General features: G+C 37.8%; 1 protein-coding gene across 19 annotated transcripts in view; it reads right to left on the bottom strand.

The window, feature by feature from the left end:
- The window catches only part of dlg3 (discs, large homolog 3 (Drosophila)), an 88,853-nt gene that overhangs the window by 34,674 nt on the left and 32,074 nt on the right, over positions 1-22,105 (bottom strand). The window lies entirely within an intron of this gene.

The raw sequence follows: 22,105 nt of genomic DNA, 5'->3' as shown, positions 1-22,105 counted from the left end.
ATTTACAATGCCGTTGAAAATTAATTAACACCTGCTCAGATTCCTGTTTTAATTTGGAGGGCTTTATGCCTTTCCTCTGATTATTATAAATGTTAATTTAAGACCTTTGGTGTCTGTGATTTGCCAGACGCCACTGGAGTTTAAATTGTCATATTTTACAGGCTAAGCAGTTGCAGCATTGATAATGATATATCTTTGTCATTTGTAGCCTACGGCATGTAAAGCATTTGTTCAATCAAGTTGTTTAGTCAACAGAAACTTAACTGTCAACTATTCTGATGATCATTTAATTGTTTCAGTTATTTATTGAGAAAAAATACTATTTGGTATTTAGTGCATCTGAAAATGTCACTATGTCACACTGGCATGAGCCTTTTTTTCCCAGTGTTAATTATTTAGACAACAATTAAGCAAATAATGACATTAATTGCAAAAATACTGGACAGATCAGTCAATAATGAAAATAATTGTTGAACTGAATCAACTAAAAACTATAATTATAATAGAATTTTTTCTTGACCCTTTCTATTCTAAATGAATTCTCCTTATGTTGTTGTTTTCTTTAAGGGCGGGAAAAAAAGGTCAAATGGTAAAACACAGATTAACTGTAAGTATCAACAGTAACAGAGGCAGCATTCAAAAATGGAATTAATAAAGTGCTACATATTAGGCTTCACAGTTCATTTAACTTCCCAGCTAAGCTCTTTTGTGCCACCTGGTGTTTCTGTCCCTACTTTGGGATAACCGGAGAAGGAAAGCGCTCAGAGTGAAAACAGAGAAGCAGCAGAGTGAAGGAGGAGACACACTGGTTGGAGCAGCTTGACGGCCATCCTTTAGTTCAGCACACTGACTGTCTACTTTGTATCGATTTGATCGAGTTGTGTGGGTGAGGGGATGCTGACAGTGCTGTTTGGGGACCTTATACTTCCTGAGGTCCAACACTGAGGAGAAAATCACTAGCTGTCTATCTTACTGCTACCCTCCCCACCTCACCCGATCTCACCCCCTCACTTTCATCTCACTAATGTATGAACACACTGGCTGTGCTCAAGCAGCCGATTCTGATCTTACTCCTGAATCCCATAATGCATCCTACTTATGATGCAATTTTGTACATAAACTATACTGTTGTGCCAATGCTTGTATATTGTGCAAGTACAGGTGGGGGAGAAATTAAAGGAAAAAACTGAAAAACTGACCCCTGTAATGAAGGGACTTTCTTAGGCTATGAGGGACACTTGGCTGGCATAATTTGGATCCACTTGCTCCCTTAAAGAGTTACAGAGTCACAGAGTTGTTCTGAGAGATCTCTTTAATCCTGTGATGAAACATGTCTATCCTGATAGGAGTGGTCTCTTCCAGAATGACAAGCCCCCATCCAGAGGGCACGAGGGGTCACTGAATGGTTTGATGAGTATGAAAATGACGTGAATCATATGTTATGGTCTTCACAGTCACCACATCTCAACCTAGCTGAACATATATGGGAGGTTTTGGACCGAGGTGTTAGACAGTGCTCTCTACCACCGTCATCAAAACAACAAACGAAAGAAAATCTTTTGAAATAATGGTGTTCATTCCTCCAGCAGAGTTTCAAGACTTAAAGAATAAATTCCAAGGAGCATGAAAGATGTTCTGACGGTACACTGTGGCTCAACATGGTATTTTGACATTTATGTTGGCTATTCCTTTAATTTGACACCAGCCTGCAGTTGCAGTGATGCTGCTATGTTAGTACAGTGTTTTTAGTACATAAACACAGCTGAATTGGACAAATAACACAAAAATTTATTGAGACTGAATATTTTTGGTAACACTTGACAAAGCATATCATGACATTTCTAGATAAAAACGGAAATGTGCAATATAGAAATTCTTCCCACAATTACCTTACATACAGATATTCAAGGGAAAGCCATCACAGTACAACTTAATGATTTGGAGAAAACTGTCATTTGTCTGACAGATGTCGTGATTTGATTTGTGATATAATTATTTATCCCTTCATCAAACACAATGCATAGTCTGAATTGCAGTCTTCAAAATGTGTTGTTTGTTGCTTCAAACTGCAGTTCTGATTTAAAATCAATCGACTGAAATCTGTAAGTTATTCAAAGAATACAATAATCAATTTAGCTGTTCTATGTAATGTACATTTTACTTTCAACTGCTTGGATAATACTATTAAAGACATCCACTGTGAGATCAAGCTCCTTAAGAAGCAATAAAAGCCTCTCTTGAAGGGATTTTAATCAACCTCCATGTGACTGCAACACCTCTACAAAACAAGTATTTGCTCTTTTGATCAAAAGCACCTCACAAGATGTGCATCACTTCTCCAGCCCTTCACACTTCTTGGTGTTGAGCTCCCCAGTAATGAAGGTTGCTCTCCAGATAACAGGAGCTGTAGATTTGACCCACTCCACTCAGTGGTGATGTGCTATGACTCTGGACAGCTGTGGCTGCAACTCCCCCTCCCAGTCAGCACAATCGGGCCTTGGCTGTAATCTGCATATGGACTAACAGATGCTCATGTCTGTGCTTGTGTTTGCACATTTCTCATGAAAGCTTTGCACATTTCTCTCCCTTCATCTTAGACCCCAATAGCACCCCATAGCACATTCTCAAAATCCAGCAGAGATTTTAATGGGAGCAGCATCTGTATTATGGCTGTAAAACCCACGGCAGCCATGATAGTGACAGTCTATTGCGAATGAAAACTGTGAAAGCAAAGTCAATACAACAAGAAGTGATGAAACACAGCCTGAGGGCAACACAGGGGATACATTGGCTACTGTTGTCCCTATGTGACTGACAGACTAAGCTATTGGATCCACTTCTGAGACCGCATGTGACAAAACCCACCTGTTACAGTATAATGCCTGCAGTGCTTATCATAAGCATCATAGCAGACCGATGCAACCCAATGGGATCACTGAACCTACAAGTCCAGCTGAAACACAATAAACCCATCAGTTGTAAAAAAGCAAAACAAAACAGCAGTATTATCCTGGCCTGGGATTGTTGTATAATCCCTTATCTTAATCTCACATAACAAGCAAACATAAAGGAATAATGAAAGATAATCTCAACACGGGTAATCTCAACATGAGTTTGTTTAACATTTGGCAATTTACTCAGGTAACTTGGATTAGATTGGATTACCCCTCCCTTTTAGGGACTGTGGCTAACCTGCTCTCATTTCTGTGATAACCTCATGCACAGGAATGAGACAGCTGATTAAAGACCTTGAAGTCTGACCACCACTAAAGTTTGCATCACATAATGGAGGTAGCACAGAGTGCCGTCTAAGCTACAGTGGTCCCCCAGAGGACGAACAGAGGATAAACACTGATTTACAGTATCTGGATTTCCCTGCCAGCATCAGAGATTCAAACACAAAAACAGTCTCTTACACACTGATGTCAACCCAGAAGGGGATGGGAATGTCTGTCAGTGAGTTGCAGGTGAATGTGGGTCAGAGAACTTCAAGAGATTCAACTGGTAAGGCAGCGAAAGATTACAGATGTGGTGCAGTGCCAGAGCTGTAGACTGGAATTTGATGTGGACTTCAATCACCACTAACTTTCAAAAGACAAGGCCTTGAGACTTGATTTGAACATGATGACTCAGCAACTTGAGTTGGAATAACCATGACAGCTACAGATGGCCATGTTAATGCTTGTGCTTCTGCACTGAAAAGTTGTGCTGCGTACAGAGACTAGTATCAGCTCTTGAAGGGGAATATTCACATGCAGCAACAATCAGCATTCAGAGATCTAAAAGACTTCTGCTTGTGAAGATGTGTCACTTGACTTGGATTATCCCTTGAAGGCTTGACGTCCTCAATTACGCATGTGATCTGTGTGTAGGTTTATTATCTGGATAATCACATCCAATTCATCGCTACACAGTGTACAAAGGTTTCTAGTTATCTCAATTGTGCCTTCATTTGATTGGCTCTTATTTTTGCAAATTAGTTAAGTGAGTCTTGTGAACAAACATGACTTTTCCCAGGTCACAGGATACAATGCCATATATGGGAGTTATTTTCATATTTTTTTGCAAAAAGATTTGCTAGCTAGCAGGGGGAAGTGGAGTAAGGTCACCTTTTAACTTGCAGGGCAGATTTTTTTTCTTAATGTGACCATGGCAGATGGATGGAATTCACAGGCATAACAACATATGGCTGATAGTTCCCTTCTAATTCAAAACATGAATTATTAAGGCTGTTTACACAGTTGTTGTTCTTTACTTCTTCCCACCTGCAATGCAAGTTTCAGTGTTACAGTAGCTTTGGCACAACACTGTATGAACTACCATGCAAATAGGCTGATATATGGAAGCAAGCGACCACACTGGACACAAAGACCTCATGTACACACAATGACAATAAACCCAGACTGCTTCCCCAGCGTGAGATCATTACAAGTCCCCACTGACCACCAGAGGTGATGAAATCCCTTCATTACAGCGCTTTCTTTCTCTCCCCAGGTTCATTCACCCATCTGTTCAAAATGGTTTCTTATTCATCGATCTATCATCTTGCTCCTCTGTCAGTTGAGGTTGTGAATCTGTCTCTTGTCTCTCGGCATCACAGTGTAAGTGTATCATGTCCTGGTGGCGTTGCACCACACAGAACTCACTTGGCTGCAGACCCTTGAGACAGTATAGCTACAAAGACTCCCAGTGAACCTTGGCAAGTGCAGGGTGCAGGCTTCATCCAAATTGTTAAATAATCAATGTGTTCCCATGGTAACCAGTGCTTGCTCGGTATTGGCCAGTGAGTCTACTTGGCCACCTCCCCTGCTTCACCTCTCAGAGCTTTCACTGTTACCTCACTGCAGCTGATGCGGCGCTGTACTCACACAGGCCTGGCCATTGGTTGGATGTGTCTGACTGCATTCAGTGCTGCCTGACCACATCATACACACACGCACGCACGCACGCACGCACGCACGCACGCACGCACGCACGCACGCACGCACGCACGCACGCACGCACGCACGCACGCACGCACGCACGCACACACTGTATCTCAGATCATGAGAAAATGTGTGTGTAATGTGTTACCGTGATGTATGGACTTGAGAGAATGAATGGAAGGAAGTGTGCAAAATATGACATTATAGCTGCACTGGGGTCAGGAGTACCGATTTAAGTGAATTTCAAACACCTCTGTTGTGTGTCTGTGTTGAAGGAGTTTAAAGATCTGCATAGCTGTCAGTTTTTTTTGATCTGCCTGTGCTGTGCTTAATAGCATATGGTTTGTCAGGCAGATATACAATCCATCATCTACATTAAAGAAAAGGTTCAGCATTTTGGGGATTACGCTGAATTGCTTCCTTGCACAGAGTTGGATGAGAAGATTGAAACTATGTTAATATGAAAACAAATACGCCTACTAGCATCTCTAAAGCTGATTAATGCAATATATCCTGCTTGTTTAATCTGTGCAAAACCCAAAGTGGAGAAACTAAAATTTGCTGGGGTGTTTTTCTACCTTTAGGCTAGCTGCTTCCCTTTTTTCCAGTCTTTAAGCAGAGCTAAGCTAGCTGCCTGCAGGTGTTGCTCCACATCTACTGTATAGATGTGGCTTTAAAAAGATGAGTGATACAAACAATCAACAAGCGGGCAAAAAAATTATAATTCACAAGATGTGAAAGGTGCTATTCTTTAAATTGTTTAGCACAATTAAGATGTGAATGTGGTTGCACACAGTCTTTCTTTTAACGTATGGTCATAATGGTGGTAAACAAATGGCAGAGAAACATACTGCAGTTGGTCATCAAAATAAAATAAACATTAGAGAAATATCAATTTTAACAGTGTAATCAAATTTTTTCAAAACGGTGGTGTATCCCCACATTATATGTGTACAACTACATGTCTGCATCACTCTTGATGGAAATAATATTAGGAATATTAAACCCTAGCAGTCTTTTTTGACTGTCAGCAATACGTTTTGTGTTTTCAAGGATGCTAAAAAAAAAAAAAGAAAAAGAAAAACACAAAAAGAAGATGGTAGAATGCTGTAATGTTCAAAAATTGAAAAGAGAAAATGGTGAAAAGAACAACAAATATCTGTATGAATAATGATATTTTTAGCAGATTTAAATATAGTAAAACTGTCATTTTATAGTCACACATAGTAAAAGAACAAATTACTATTTGTATACATGCCGATTTTAGGATGTGGACAATATGTATAGTTTTGGCCTGTTGCTTTTACAGTCAACATGTAAATTAATACCTCATTTCTGTGACTTTACTAAATGTTATCTCTAATTTCACAAAAGAAAATCTGTAAAATAACAGTGAAAATAAATTACTACTTTGAACCTTAATATACATATTTTTTCATTCAAATATATGCAAATATATGTAAATAATAACCTTTTTGCAAAGTACAGTAGAAAAAGTGTAACTTTACAATTAAAGTTGTAAAAGACCAAATTTATAAAAGACCAAAAATCAGTAAATATATAGATTTTTTTATACAGCTGTTATTTACAGTTTTAGTCTGTTTTTTAATGGCTAACAGAGGAATTAATACTTTTTTCTTTTGATTTTACTACTTATTATGAATAATTTAACTGTGATCACAGTTAAAAACTGTTAAAAGGAGGTTTACAATGTAAAGCAAAGAGGAAGAACAACAGGGTTCAGCTTGTGCACAGCGGCGGCATGCTGACAGGGCAATAACCGCTTCTTCCTTAGCAAACATTTTCGTATCACTTCCTCTCTCACCACCTGACATGGGTGCTCAGTCTCCAGTGGTGACATCGCAGTGAAATACGACAGTCGACCATGCTGAGACGATGCGCCCAGTCAGTCAAATGATACAGCCAATGCTGAAGGAAGCTCTTCCTGGATCTTAAGTCAGCGCTAATGGCAGATAGGAGAACAAGGCATGCTATGACAGGCTTATTTATCTAAAAATGTAGGTGCCTCTAGCAGTGGTGCGTTTATGTTTTCTTGCAGAATCTGGAAGAAATGCAGTCAGTGGTGATGCTCTAATCTGCCAGCTTTCATTGGTCTCTTGTAGGCCACGCTGCAGTCCAATCAATACCTACTCAATTACCATGCACCCAACATCTCATTCACGCTGTATCTCCTGTGCCAGAGGGAAGAGGGAAGGCGAGAAACAAGGTGAGAGAAGAAGCGACGGATGGATCTGAGGAGGATGAACACATGACAGCCAGAGATGTTTTACTCACAGACACTGTCAAAACTCAATGTCAGGGACAAAGGCGGAATAACGAGATGTAATGAAGAAAATCCCACAGCGGTAAAGGTCAAGTGCTCCTTCTCTCCTTCTACAACACCAGCTGAATTCAGGCATTCATTTCAATGAGGAAATTAATTAGTTCACCCATAAAATGGTCCCATTAAAGTTCAAAGTTTTCAGATTTGATGGCTATGATTGAGCATTTTGACTGTGTCCACCTCAGCACCGAACCCTCCCTACACACACCACAGACACACATCTACGAAACTATAATTAATAGCCCGTCACAGCTGTCAGCAGCGCTCCCTCCTCATTTTTATGTAATATTACAAAAGCATGCTCTGGCTTACCTCTCTGTCATGCTGAGCAGCTCCAAATGAGAGCTGGCTAGTTTGACCTTCACAAGTGCAACCACACAGGGAAAAGTACTTAGTGTAACGAATATTCATAACAGGGTTTCTCGAGAGGGCCTTCTACACGTCTGCTGACAATTGATCAGGTTTGAACCTGACTGTGTCTCCCCCTGTGTGTGCCTTTGACATATATATACGTACTGTGGATAAGTGTGCATTTTGCCACGTCATAGTGGGAAAAGTACAGGTTGAGAATAATATTAACAGCAGCTGATATTGTTCATGCTGCCTCACTGTCACAACGTCGTGGTTTACTGGAACATTTGAGTAGAACTGAGCCATTGCTAATGTCATTATAGTGGTAGCAGCTGTGCTTCTCCTTCCATGACACAATGCCTAAAATGTCTGCGGTCAAAGAGGACAATACTTGAGATGGGTGACAGTTTAGTATCATGTTTGTCAGCTTTTAGCCATAACCTGATCTTATTTAGCCTGGCTAAATAAAATATATATATATATCTACAATTCAAACCCTGAATTTCAAGAAAATTGTTATAAAAAGTTTAAATTATGAAAAAGAGAAACATGGCAAATTAATTTCCTAATTAATTAGATTATGTTTTAATTTGCATTTGCCATATAGTGTGATGAACTGACATCATAATATGTCAGTTGATTCAGATTTGTGATAGTGCTTTTTTTTTTAATACAATGGACTTCATTTAATTTTACTAAAAACCTAAATTTTAAATTAATAAATACTTACAATTTTCTCAGAAGGAAATGCAACCTGTGGCCTGTTAAAAACATACCTGTAGCTTTCAAAAAATATGTTCAGTTTGAATACATAATAGGGTCATGTTCTAAGTTTTTTAATTTAAAAAAACATTTCAAAATATATATAAATGAGTTAATTGTCTCATAGATCTAATAATCATAATCTCTTTTCTGAAAATGTTCCCAGAACACAAAATATTATTTTTAGACTGCAAATTTTGTTTGACACTCCAAACAGTTCAAAATTCTAATTTATTCCATTTACAGTTACATAACACAAAGAGAAGCTGCAAATTGTCCAGCTGAAATGCTGAAACCAGAGAATGCATGTTAACTGGACAAACAGCTTCAATAAACTGACTCCATCAAAATGATTTCAGATTAATCCAAAACAGGTACTGGCTTCAGTATTATTCTTTGCTGTGAAGTACTGTACATGTATAAAGCAACACTACAAGTGATGTCTCAGTGTTATTTGTCGGACTGAGTCAGCCCTGCTTCTCAAATGTTGCTGCTAATGAGTGGGTGTCAGAATTACAGGTGCTACCTCTCATGGCAACAGCCAACTGTTGTGCTAAAGATGGTTACTGCAAAAATATAAACAGTCAATAATCAACGCTGTTTTTTTTATTCAGATCCCCTGTTTTGACAATTACTGCACCGCTAATTTACATTAGTCACTGGTGTCTCCATTGCACAGCCTACACCGGGAGGCTCAGTCACAAAGTAACAGCTCCAGTGAAAGTTACCACATGTGCTATGGCGAGGCTCCACTGAACCAAGCCTGTCATGTGTGAGTGTCATCAGTATGCTTCACATAATCCCACCCCCACTCCTACGTCTACATTAGAGGTCACTGCAGCATGTTTGCTCACCACTCTTGACTAGTTCCTACCTTTTGTTGCTAAGCTGAAAGAGCTGCTAAGCTTGCTTCTCTTTGGTGTTTTGGATCCTCAGCTAAGTACCGGTGACAACCACACACAACTAAGCGCTGCCATTTTGACGCTTTCACCAGTGTCATGTTGCCTCCTCAGTCAACACAACTGTATTATTCTGTTGGTGTGATTGTTTTCTTCAGCTTTTATTTATTTAAATTAATCATTTTTTCATTTTGATTCACTGCATTCTCTGTGTGAAGCTACGAAGATGCCAGTTGTGTTGCTGAGGTATGACTTGACAAGGTCAGACCATAAACATTCAATAACAATGTAGAAATCATCCATAAATAAATCTAAATGTTTTCAGAACATTTACATCTATACTGAAAGTAATAGGCAAAGAGCAACTACAGGAGACATGTGGGCGTGCATGAGTGGATGGGCATTTAGAAATTAAATATGCACAGTGTATTACAGCTTAGTCTCTAAAGGTAAAATGTGTCACATACTTTTCAGAATTTAAAGCCCTTAAAGTTTTATGTCAATAAAACAGACATGGAGTAAGTTGAGAAGACATAGGAGGTAAGTAAGCTTAGAAGACTGGCTCTGACAAATGTTCACAAAAATCTGCTCATGAGCATCTATAAAGTTAACTAATTAAATATTATATGTTATTTGCTTCAAGGTTAAAGACAAAATTTTGCCATTTGGCTAACTGTCATTTTACCACAAAAGTTTTTGTATGGACTTAACACATAATATATAATCATTTACGACCACCTTCAACGACAGTCAAGTTTGGTACCTTGCTAACGTGTTCATATGGTGTTTTTTTATATGCTAGAGGACACATCATAATAGGGAGGAAAATAAGGAGAGAATGGCGTGGTTGAGCAATTCCACCTTAAACTGCAGTGTACTGATGACAGTCAACACAACACACTCAGACTGCTGGAGTTTGATATTTAACAAACCTCAGGAACCAAATCTGTCAGGCTGCAGGGCGTGACATTTTGTATCATTAAAGTACTATAGAATTGGTTTCCGGTTTTAACGTTCATGGCTGAATTACCTCAGTGATACCACTTGCCATTGTGTAGCAATGTAGCAGTACGCTGTTAAAAAAATCCATTAAAAAAGGAAAAATCTGGCAGCAAAAGTGCCAGAAAAAATCTTTAAAAAATTAAGAAATTTTGACAGTAACAGCAAATATCTATAACATATTTTTTTGTGAATATCTTACAAAAATGTGTGAGTTTACACTCATATGTAAAAAAACAAAACAAAACAAAAACGAATGACCATTTCTAAAATTACATGGGTTGGAGGTTGACACAGTCAAAAAAATATCTTCCATTTTTAGTTCTTAATATACATTGTTCTTTTTTTTATTTTTTTTACCTGTAATTCTTATTTTTAATTTTTGCTGCCCTTGATAGAGAAAAAAAAAAGTGTAATTTTGCAGTCAAACAATATAAAAGAACCAATTATCATTTTTAAGAATACAGATTTTTGATGTGGAAACTATTGACAGGTTTGGATAGTTTTTTTGGTTACCATGTAAATAAATAATTTTATTCTGTGATTGTACTTATTATTATCTGTAACTGAATAAAACAGGGAAACTTGTAAAACAACAGTAAATTGTTCCAAAAAGTTACAGTTAAATACCTTTATTTTTTTACAGTGTAGCTTTACAGTGTTTGAGAAGAGTCATAAGTGAGCTGGTGTGCTGAGCTGCAGTGAGTTGGCAGGTCTGCACTGAGAGAGGGACAGGCGGCAACGTCACTGATTTGCAGTCTAAAGGAGGCAATAGTGTAGCGTTACATCTACCATTTAAGGTAGGATGGGATTATTTTCATGACAAAAAATTCTAATTATGTAACCTTGATTGAGAGAGATGAACTTTTAAGGGTTTAATCAATGACTGGAGCGACTTCAGTTAGTGAGCTTCAGAGGCGCTGATAGTGGGATTTTTGTTGGCTTGGCTAGCTGTTTCCTACCGTTTTCAGTCTTTGTGCTAAGCTATCTGGCTGCAGGCTGCAGCTTCATATTTACCATGCATACATGAGAGTCAGTCAACTGTGTCATTTAAATGATCTCAAGCTGTCTGCCTCTGCCTTTATCCTTAAATTTAAAATGAATTCTCAGAGAAGTATCTTACTGCAACTCAAAGGAATCTATATGAAAATGAACAATCTGAAACTATTTACCACCAAAAACATCTGATGGTTCACAGTGCCCTGTAGTTTGTCAGTGAGTGTCTGTTTCGCTTTGCTCTGATTCAGTTTTGTTACCTTCATTTTCTTTATTCTTTTCTTGAGCACCCTACAACACAATCTTCTGAGCTGCAATTAGACTCGTCCAATTTTAGACTTTTTTTTCTTTTTAATCAGCAACATTGGACAGTGATTCTACTTGATCGTCTCAGAGATGTTGTGAACACTCTCCCCCAGGGCCACAATGATCCTTAAACCTCTCCGATGCATTTTTTTGCAAAAAAAATAAAGGATTTGTTTTCCTCTTTTTCTTTTACCTGTCTTTAACTCCAGTAGTAGATAAATGGCAACTACAGCTCATCAGCTGGTGCTGGTTTACAAATAAAAATCATGAGACTGCGCTAAAAATACAAAGAGCAAACAAATAATTCTTAGAGTTACAACTGTGAAAATAATACAATTAAAATAACGAGGTTAACTTGGACACAAAGGCTATTGAATACCATTGGTCCCCACCTCCCAGGAGGTTCAGTCTGTCTCCACATACAGCAGCAGAGATCTTACTGTCATGGCTGAGGTTTCATGCTCTTCTATAAGCTCCACATGGGAACACCCACACACTCACATATCTCCATTCACTACCCTTGGCTGAGTTTTGGCTCACAATAAGTGTAGGTGTTGAAAGTGATGAAGAATTACAGTAAGTAGGACAACGGGCGAGGCAACAAAAACAAGAGCCGTGCCTCTAGTTTCCCTCTGATAGTTATGAATACATGAGCACATTTATCCATATGCTGATGTATTTAGCGCCAAACAGCATAGGGAAAAACAGGGCATTGTTTTAAATGTTTGTAGCACTTTGGTGATTGCCAAATCAATCTGCCTCCTGTCGAGGGTCCAGATTTGCCATTTTTCTCTGCCCTCCTTGGGTTGTGTTCAGGCAGACACTGTCCCCTAAAGAATGCGTCTCAGGCAAGATCAGAGCAGCCATCTTATTGGACTGGAGAGATGACACAGTGATCTGAGAACACTCAAAGCTTTAATGTTCCAACACATCTAACTGGGACTTCTGCGATGAAACACTGTATACCAGCTGGCTGTCACAATGACAAAATGTATGGACTGTAGCCATCTACATACAAACGCAGTGAGATAAACAACAGCTTTTAGTTTCAGAATGTGCTGAAAATGGAAATCCTCCCTGGGAGTGGATTGGAGCTTAAAGGGATAGTTTGGCATTTTGGGTAATAATTTGCCTTCTTGCTATAAGTTAAATGAGAGGTTAGACGTCTCTCTTATGTTCATCTGGCAAATATGATACTACATCCAGGGGACAATTAGCTTAGGTTAGTCTAAAGACACAGGAAACGGAGAGAAATGGGTAGACTGGCGTTTTTCAAACAAAGCTCACAAAATCTCCATACCAGCATCTCTAAAGCTCTGTAATAAACACTCAATATGTTGTTGGTCTAATCTGCACAAACAAAAGTGTAAAATTTGTAGCTGTACGGCAGAGACTGAAAGAAGTTAGAGACCCTGAAAAAGTATGGCACAAATCCACCATAAAACCTCATCTTGTTCAGTTTTTATCCAGATTAAAATTGTATTACAAACAATATGTAAATTAGTGAGATTTATTTTTTTATGCTTGCATGGACTAAGATCTAAAATAGTTTTTAAATCACCTTACATCTAATCTTTTTAAGTTCTATAAAATATATATCTTGTAGTCGTCTGCTTATGTCCAACTCTAAATGTAACTGACTAAATATTACATTTCATATATTTAAGCCTTACAAGCCAAAGCTTTACGACAAAAATTTACCATATTTGACTTGAAACAGTGGCTAGGCAACTTACTGCTCACCACATAACAGCTTGTAAAATAGCTAACTCTTGTTTTTATACTTTGGTTTTTGAATGGGCAAATACGAAGCTACACCAAATTAGCTCAGCTTATCTCAAAGACTGGAAATGGAGAGAAAGGGCTATAATGACTTTTTGCAAACAAAGGCATCAAAATTTGCAGTCCAGTACAGCTGAAGCTCCAAAATAGACACATCTAGTCTGGAGAGAGCCAGGCTAGATGTCTAAAGATGTTTCCAGTTTTTGTACTAAGCTAAACCAATTGTCTCCTGGCTGCAATTTTACATTTAGCATACAGATGTGAAAGTGAAAACGATGTTACCCAGTATGTGTATTTCTCCTCCTAAAAAAGGCAATTGTTTGTTGGCTCCAACTTCTCAAATGTAATAAATTACTGTTGTACTCTGTATTTACCCATTGTAAAAACTAAATCTCTTTGAACTTCGGGTTGTTGGTCAGACAAAAAATAACTATGAAAAATTATTAGGTGAATTTTTCACAATTTTGTGACATTTCATAACACGCATTTATGTATTACAAAAAACAAAAATATTTTTGGTGAATTTGTAATGTAATACTGTACATCCTAAATGCATCTTAGAAGAATCACCAAACAAAATAAAATCTGAATAAACATCATGAGATTAAAATACTAATTAAATTTCACTCCGGCTTTGCCTGAGCTTAGGCAAAGTGTTCGACAGAACGAACTATCAGATTGAATATTTTATTACATAATCGTAGCCAATGTTTGTGCACAAATTGAATTAGTACTAAAGGGATAAAAAAACAGGAGAAGAACAAAACAAATCTCATATCATATTTTTAAAAGCTTTAAAAACATCAAACAACTGCTTTTAGCTTTCCTTCTGGAGCTGGTTACAGTAAACGTTAATGCAATGTGAATGACAGTCTGAATTTCTTTAGCACACCTTGATTTGTTGAAACAGCAGGACTCATTTTATTAAATTGTGGGTGCATGAATTGGTGTTGCGTCATTCCTGTCACTCAGACAGCCCCTCTCCTCCCCTCCCTCATTCCCGCCTTCTGAGATATTCCAGTGAACATATGCAGGGCTAGGATTTGGCTGATTACATAATTGGAAATTTTAATGGTGAATATTAATCCACAATGGCCCATATTGGGTTTTATAAGCAGGCTGATCAGGATCTGCAGGCTCTCAGTAAGCAGCAGCAGCAGCAGTCTATGGACAATGAAGCTCTGGGCTAGAAGAGCTCTTTATATTACACAAGTGGCACGGCTGACACAGCAGAACACCACTACAATGCTCAATAATGCTGCTCACCACATACCTATAGCACATTTCTGTATCCTATTTATAGCTGCTGCTCCAACATCACATTGCAGACATGCAATTCTACATAGAAATAAAAGATTTGTTCCTTGACAGTTGTGTCAATGTGGCAATCAAAGGAGCTCCTGGAAAAACCAGAAGGATTTGGTTGCCTGCGTATCAACATTGCAGTCTGTGGTAATTAGCTAGCTGAGCAGCAAAGCTACTGTGCAGCTCTGACTGAGCCTGCACCATGGCAACACACAGGGCTGTGTCTGAGCACAGGCACCTCTCCGCTTTCCTTTCCTCCCCCCTCTTTCCTCCCTTGCCGTTCCTCTTCTTAACTGGCTCATCCCTTTCTTTACGCCACACCTCTTATTTCTTCACCTCTTTTCTCCAGCTTCCCATCCCTTCCTCCATGCCCTTCTCCTCTCCAAATCTCCCTCCCGTGCATCTCGTCCTCTCTTGCATCATCACAGCCTAAACCGACACAACAGAAAAGACACTCGCTGGTTCACATGCAGGGAGGGCTTGGTGTCGCTGCTTTCCTCGACATTCTGAACACAAGCATGAGCATTTTTATGGCATACAGCAATCAGTATGATGTCTTCTATATTTTACGTTCTTCATGCTGGATTGCACACAGTGCGCATTTTTATTAACATAACAAAATGTGCATATTTAATGCATCTGCAAGCTGTTAATGGCCAGTGCAAAATGTAAATATAAAATATTCCTTATTGAGTTCCATGTGACATTAGGTCCCTAGTAACTAAAGCATAATTGCAGAAATGGTTAATAATCTTAGTTATATACTTATTTGCTTTCTTGTAGGTATATCAGTATTTTAAATGTGAAAGTAGTGAGAAAAAGGAAGGAAAAGGTGCTTGTAGACATTTTTAAAGCTCTCGTCAGTCTCAGGATAGTGGTTTCCTCATGTGTTCATTCTTATTTTTTGTTCATACAACATGTGCAGCACTTTGGTCAAGTCAGGTTGTTTTAAAATATGCTATATAAATAAAGATGCTTTGATCTTGACACATGATTTTTTACAGGATGATTTCCATTATTTTTGGTGGCGGGAAGAACTGAGTACCTTTGAAATCGCAAAGCCTAATGGAAAATGCTACGTTTAATATGTTTAATGTTTCCATTTACTGAACATTTACTCCATGTCAGCTGCATTTTGTTCAAAGGAAAGGCTAAAAAGTTGTGTCAATTTTGCAAACAGCAGCTTGCATATTACAGCTCAACATGGTAGATCATCTTTAAACAGTAGGCAAATTTGGTCTTCTCCGAGCATGTGGTTGTCATTTCAGTATAAGATCACGAGGTTAAAATCATTTATTGTGCTGCAATCTATCATTGGTTTAGGCTAACAAGGCTAGCAGATAGAATGCACTTTATGCACACTGACTGGTTGAAGAATAGGTACGATGTCAGTTGTACACTTATGTACTTTGAGTTGCTGGGTCAGTGGCATGTTCTTTGCCACACGTTCATCCTTGTTGGTAGAATATTGCTAAGAAAGGTAGTACTTTTTTACTCAGAATTATTAACATTTTTCAGAGGCATGGCCCTTTTATTTGATTGATCATGGAGAACCATTGGGACCTGATTGTCCTTCTTTCATGTGTGTTAATTTACAGATCATGGTGATGGCATCTAATCAAGGCAAGTCCATCCTGTCCCATTACATCTGGAAGAGTCCAGAGTGGAAAAAAGGGCATCTTGCAGCTTTAAATGCACTGACGAGAGAGCAACACCTTCCACTTTATTTGAAAGGAGACATAATGCTGGCATATCACAATAATATGGGGTGATTTATTTCCAGTTGCTATATAAAACACAGTGGAACACTGTCTGCTTTGTACTTTCCTCACATGTCTCAGCTTGAGGGAATTCAACTCGAAGGCAACAAAAATTGCAAAGGCAGATCTGTGAAACTGATAATCGAATAGTGCTATGTAATGTCTAAAACGTCTTAGTAGCCCAAAACATCTGTCAAGGTTTTAGTATTTTTAATGAACATTTGGAGAATTAGTTTTGCATATGCAAGTTTCACAGCCTGCCTGTCAGAAAGATATGAGCTCAGTTATGCAAAAACTTCATTTTTGGAAGCCTAGACAATCACAAAAGCTGAAACATGAAGCAGACATACCACAAGATATGAAAATATTAACATCAGCCAAGCATGAAGTTATTATCGTAAAGAAGTATAAACATGCCTGAATCTTTCAATATGCAATAACAATCCTATAATCTTATCTGACCAGGCTACATTTAATAAAACTTTCAACAATGCAGCTTTTCAAGAAAGGCGCTGTTTATATTGTAAATGAAAATCTGGTTTAAACCAAACCCAACTGGTGAGACTGACATGGAAATGAGGTATTACATGCTTAAGTTTAGTCTTTTTTTCTCTGCTGAGTTATACAGAGCAATGAAACACATCATTTACATGCACATATATCAGGCAACAACTGCTAAAGCTGAGTGTTTAAATAATGTGGATGTTCCTCTGATTGCTATGAGCTACTGCACTAAAACACTAAAACCAAAGATGCACGATACTGGATTTTTTCTGATATCTGACATGCCAAAATTTTCCAACCCATTTTGGATGATTGCTGATGCCAGCACTAATATATGCACATGTTTTTTCCCACCTAATTACAGAAAAAATGTCTTCCCTGTACTGGAAGTAACATGTTACTATGTCTACTTTAATCGTGATGGACCATGTTGGTGCAGACATAAAATATGACGGAAGATAAGAAAACTACTTCAATTTACATTTTAAACATCCCACATCTATTTTTATGTAACATTTTCAAATAAAACTGTACAATTCTAGCCTGACAGGCATTATCTGCCTGCCAATGTACATTTTGGATGGATGCCAGTATTTCATTTTAATGCCATAATGCATCCCTTTACGTAAATTTTACTGATGCAAAAAGGAAAAAAATAATTTTTCTAATATAGACCAACTATCTTATCCAACAAGAGAGGCATTAGCATGACTCCCACTAGTGATTTAGTGAAGAATTAGTGTTCCATAAAGAGGCCATGCGTTTATTTGACTGACACGTGTCTTTTATCACACTCATCTGTGTTTACTTGTGTTTTCTAAACCACAGACAAAATGGCATCAAACAATAAACCAAGTCAAGCCTTAAAAACACCCACCCAGAGACATTTAAGTGACAATATGCAAACCATGTCCATATTGGTAAATTACTAATATACACTGTAAAGGTGATTTCATGAGAGTGAATTTGGATTTGGCTGAAAGAATGTGTTACATTTTGAAGAAGCATCAACAAAAATGCACAGACACACAGAGGGAAACAAAAAGTAATAAATCCATAAAAACAATTCCAAGGCAGAGATGTTCTATCAACAGTGTAATAAAATGTACGATATTAAGCTGGGATTGCTTGTATTGTTTATATCTGTGACAGGGTGAGGACCTGCTTTCTCTTTATCTTTCCCTCAGATTGAGATGTGTGTTTGTGTTTTTCCAAACTCAGTGGGTAGATAGAGTCGATTTTCACTAAAAGAAATGACTGATGATGAATGGAGGGACATGTTTAAAGGTCATTTGTGGGATACATACAACAGACATAGGTCTGGATAATGTTCGTTGTTAGCTCAGTGGGAGGAAAACAGGAAGTCCATGTGAGTCGAACATATGTTACCTCAATGTACTGTATGTCTATACTGCTCACATAACAAGACGCTGCCAATATAAAAGGCCACATACAGTTCTTAGAGGAGGAGAAAGCGTATTTTTAACCTGCTATCAGCTTTAAAAAAGCACAAAGTTTCTTCACCATATTATGCTATATGCACTAATCCAGAGCTGTAGCTGCAGAGCAAGCAGCCAGAATCCCATTCCAGCAGTCTGTGGATAGCTTGAGTTTCTAGCTTGAACAAAAATTTGCACAAAACTAGTTTGGAAAAATTACATCAAGGTAATCTGCTGCTAAATTTGGGATTTGTCTACAGCATATCTTAAAACCATCCCATCAATCCAGTTTATGTATGTGCACAAATCAGTCGAGGCCTGGACACTTTTATCAGGGATATTAAAATGATTCATGTTAACCAATATGGGTGAAGACTGATCCGCCTTGGTAAAGATATAGACCTACAAAAAAAAGTACGGTGTCAAATGAATACATAACAAGTTCAGCCATTGAAGGATCTATTATAGAATAGATTTTTTTTATGAACGCCTTTATATGTTTGGCCATTGTCCCTACTGGTTACGATAACATATTACAAACACAACATGTACGATGCTAGCCAAGATAAAAGACATTCTGGTTGTGATTATTTATGTTTTCAGTTCAGATTAAAAAGTATATAAGATTAAGAGGATAAAAAAGGACTTATTTAAAATACTATGTGATCACTCAGGCTTGTCTGCACTGTTCTCTTAACTTCATGAGATGTCGATAGCAGAAAACTGAAATTTCCTGTTTTTATACATATATATATAAATAATGTAAAGTGTTGCAGTTTAGGCATGTGGCATGATTTCCATTATATATAAATTAAGATGATTTATGAAACCATTTGGTAATTAGCAAAGATCAGAATCAGACTAGATTAAGCTAGATTTATGCAGTTAATGACGAAATTTTTATGAAGTATTTATATAAAGCACTGCGAATACACATCACTACACTAATCATGCTGAAACACAAGTCTGGAGTTGTTTGATGCCTGTGCATCCTCTCCAAACACTGTTCTACACCCCAAAATGAAGCCTTTGATTTGTACTATGTATGAAAAAAAAAAGCGCGGAGGAGGAGAAGGGCAGTGGAAGACAGGAGGGGGATGATATAAATGAAGAACACTGAAGAACAACACACACACACAAAAATGAGAGGCCAGACCAAATGGCTGAAGGGCTGCTTGGATAATGCATTAGACAGAGATGGCACTCAGAGCAGCTACACATGGTAAGAAATGCACTGCTTCGCCAAATGTCCTCCACACACACACACACACACACATACAGAGAGAGAGAGTTGTGTATCTGTGACTTCAGAGGACATTACATTGACTTACATTCATTACCTGGACACTTAGTTTAATCTTAACCATAACTACTATTGGCCTAATCCTGAACCTTATCGAACCATCAAACATGTCTTCTTCTTAAATTTTGTGGAGACTTGCTTTTTGTCCTCGCAAGAAAGACACATTTTTATAATGTGACTATGTAAACAGATTTAGGTCCCTGCAACATGAGTAATACATGAACCATGCGCTCGTTCTGTAACACACACACACACGCGCGCGTGCGCACACACACACACACACACACACACACACACACACACACACACACACACACACACACACACGCGCACACACACACACACACACATTTCCAGAAAATGGAAGACAGAACAAAAAGTATTTTGCTTGCTGTATGATGATTTGTCCCAAAATATGTGAATGCTGCCCACAATCTGGATCTCAAATAATTTCCTGTAAACCTGAATTTAAACAGTTTGACCACTCAAATACCATATATTTTTTTTTAAAGGAACCTTTGCAGAAATACATAGGAATAACACAGCACTGTGTTCGACGTCTGTTCTTAGCAGTTGTGTGGACATTTTGCCATTACTGACCAAGTGGAATAACTGTTGCTAGTTTAACGGTGGTGATGATTCTGTTTTCTGACTCAAATAGCTTTTCAGTAGCAATACTCTTTTGGTAGTGTGGTAGTTTCCATGTAATCTATTTTCCCTGTACATCTTCTACATAAATTAGTGCTGTCAAATGATTAAAATGTGCCATCAGATTAATCACAGTATTGCTGTGGATTAATTTTGATTAATCTCGATTAAATAGCATTCATTTTGAATCTATATTCATTTTCAGTTTCAGGGATTTTGAGTCATTCCTCAGATGGGTTAACTGCATTAAGATTTTTAATCAGATTAATCATGATGATGGATTAACCGCATTAATGCGTACATTTTGAGAGCCCTGATATAAATAAAACAAAAGTTTTCTATGTGACCATTAACTGTATATAATAAATTATAAAACCTCCATGGTGCCACCCATAGGTTTCCTGAACAGCAGTTTTAAAGCCATTTCCATCTTGGCTGCGCCTAACTCCTCCTCTATAACTCCTGGATAATCCAAAAATGAGCAAAGAAGTGAAGTGTGACATGTATGGTCCTATGATGGCGCTGCCCTGTTACCAAAATCAGCCACGGCCCTAATTATGCATAGCTTTAAAACTTAGTACAATTTAAACATATGGATTATAGTTTTAAAGTACTGTACAGTTCATGTAGTCATGAATGGGGAAATCTACTTTAGAGACCAGGCTGTAAAACATGTATATTTCTGCTTTAAGTTTGGGCTTCAAGTCTATGACAATTAACTCTCTTTTGAAGCAGCTTCAAGTGGCTATTCCAGGAACTGCAGTTTTTTGCCACATTGGTTTCACTTTGAGCCCTGGAGGTTGGCTCTTGTACATGTATAAGCAGCCGGTTAGCAGCTTCTTTAACACCTCGCTACATGTTTTTCAGAGTCTGCAGGCAGGAAGTGAATAAAATTCAACATCAAAAACATAAGAAGTAGCTTTTGATATTGTAAACAGCTAAGATTATTTTAAACATACATTTCATCTCCTTAGTAAGGTATCAAAAATGTATTCTGTGATATTCGTACTGAAACTCTGGCATGATGGTGGCAACAAATAGCAACAAACAGTCCTTGATGCTAAAAAGAAGGGCAGGTATTCAAATAATAGTCAAGTCTTCAATACAAAGCATGAAGTAAAAAAGGTGAGAAACCCTGAGAATTACCTTACCTCTTGTGGACAAGTGGGATTGGATTTAGCATAACACACATTTCCACAGTGCAAGAACAGTGTCGTACTAATCTGAATTCCTCGCCTCTATCAGAAATTCTCTTTTCATTTACTAATTGCACTCATTTGTACTCTTTCACATTTTATCAAGCAATGTTAAATTACTATAAATATAACCCAACACTTCCTGCAGATGCTTCAAATTAAAAGCCCACATAGAATGAGAGAGATTTTGCCTTTTGAGCCGCAGGAAGGTTGCTAATGTGAAACATCTGAGGGGGGAAGTGTTGTGTGCCATTGGCAGCATCTTAAAAGCAATTTAAAAACAGCAAAATGGCGGCAACTGGAAATAATTAGTGAATGAAAACAGTATTTCTTTTAGAGAAGAGGGGTGACTATGACATATTGCTGTACTGACAACAAATGAATGTGAGTTCCTGAAACAGCAAACAAAGCTCAGAGGGCTTATATGGTTTATTTCTCTGTACACTGTAAGAGATGAAAGTTTTTGAACAGTATTTAACTGTACCTTTTTAAACAATGTACCTTTTTGCAGAATTTAGATGTTAACTGTAAAAAATCTGCAAACTATACATAATGTCTACATTGAAAATCAATATATTTGCAAATG

Source organism: Amphiprion ocellaris, chromosome 13 (assembly GCF_022539595.1).
Source record: "Amphiprion ocellaris isolate individual 3 ecotype Okinawa chromosome 13, ASM2253959v1, whole genome shotgun sequence".
Classification (NCBI taxonomy): domain Eukaryota; kingdom Metazoa; phylum Chordata; class Actinopteri; family Pomacentridae; genus Amphiprion; species Amphiprion ocellaris.
Note: the sequence above shows the minus strand (reverse complement) of the source record. Positions and strands in the feature narration are given on the sequence as shown.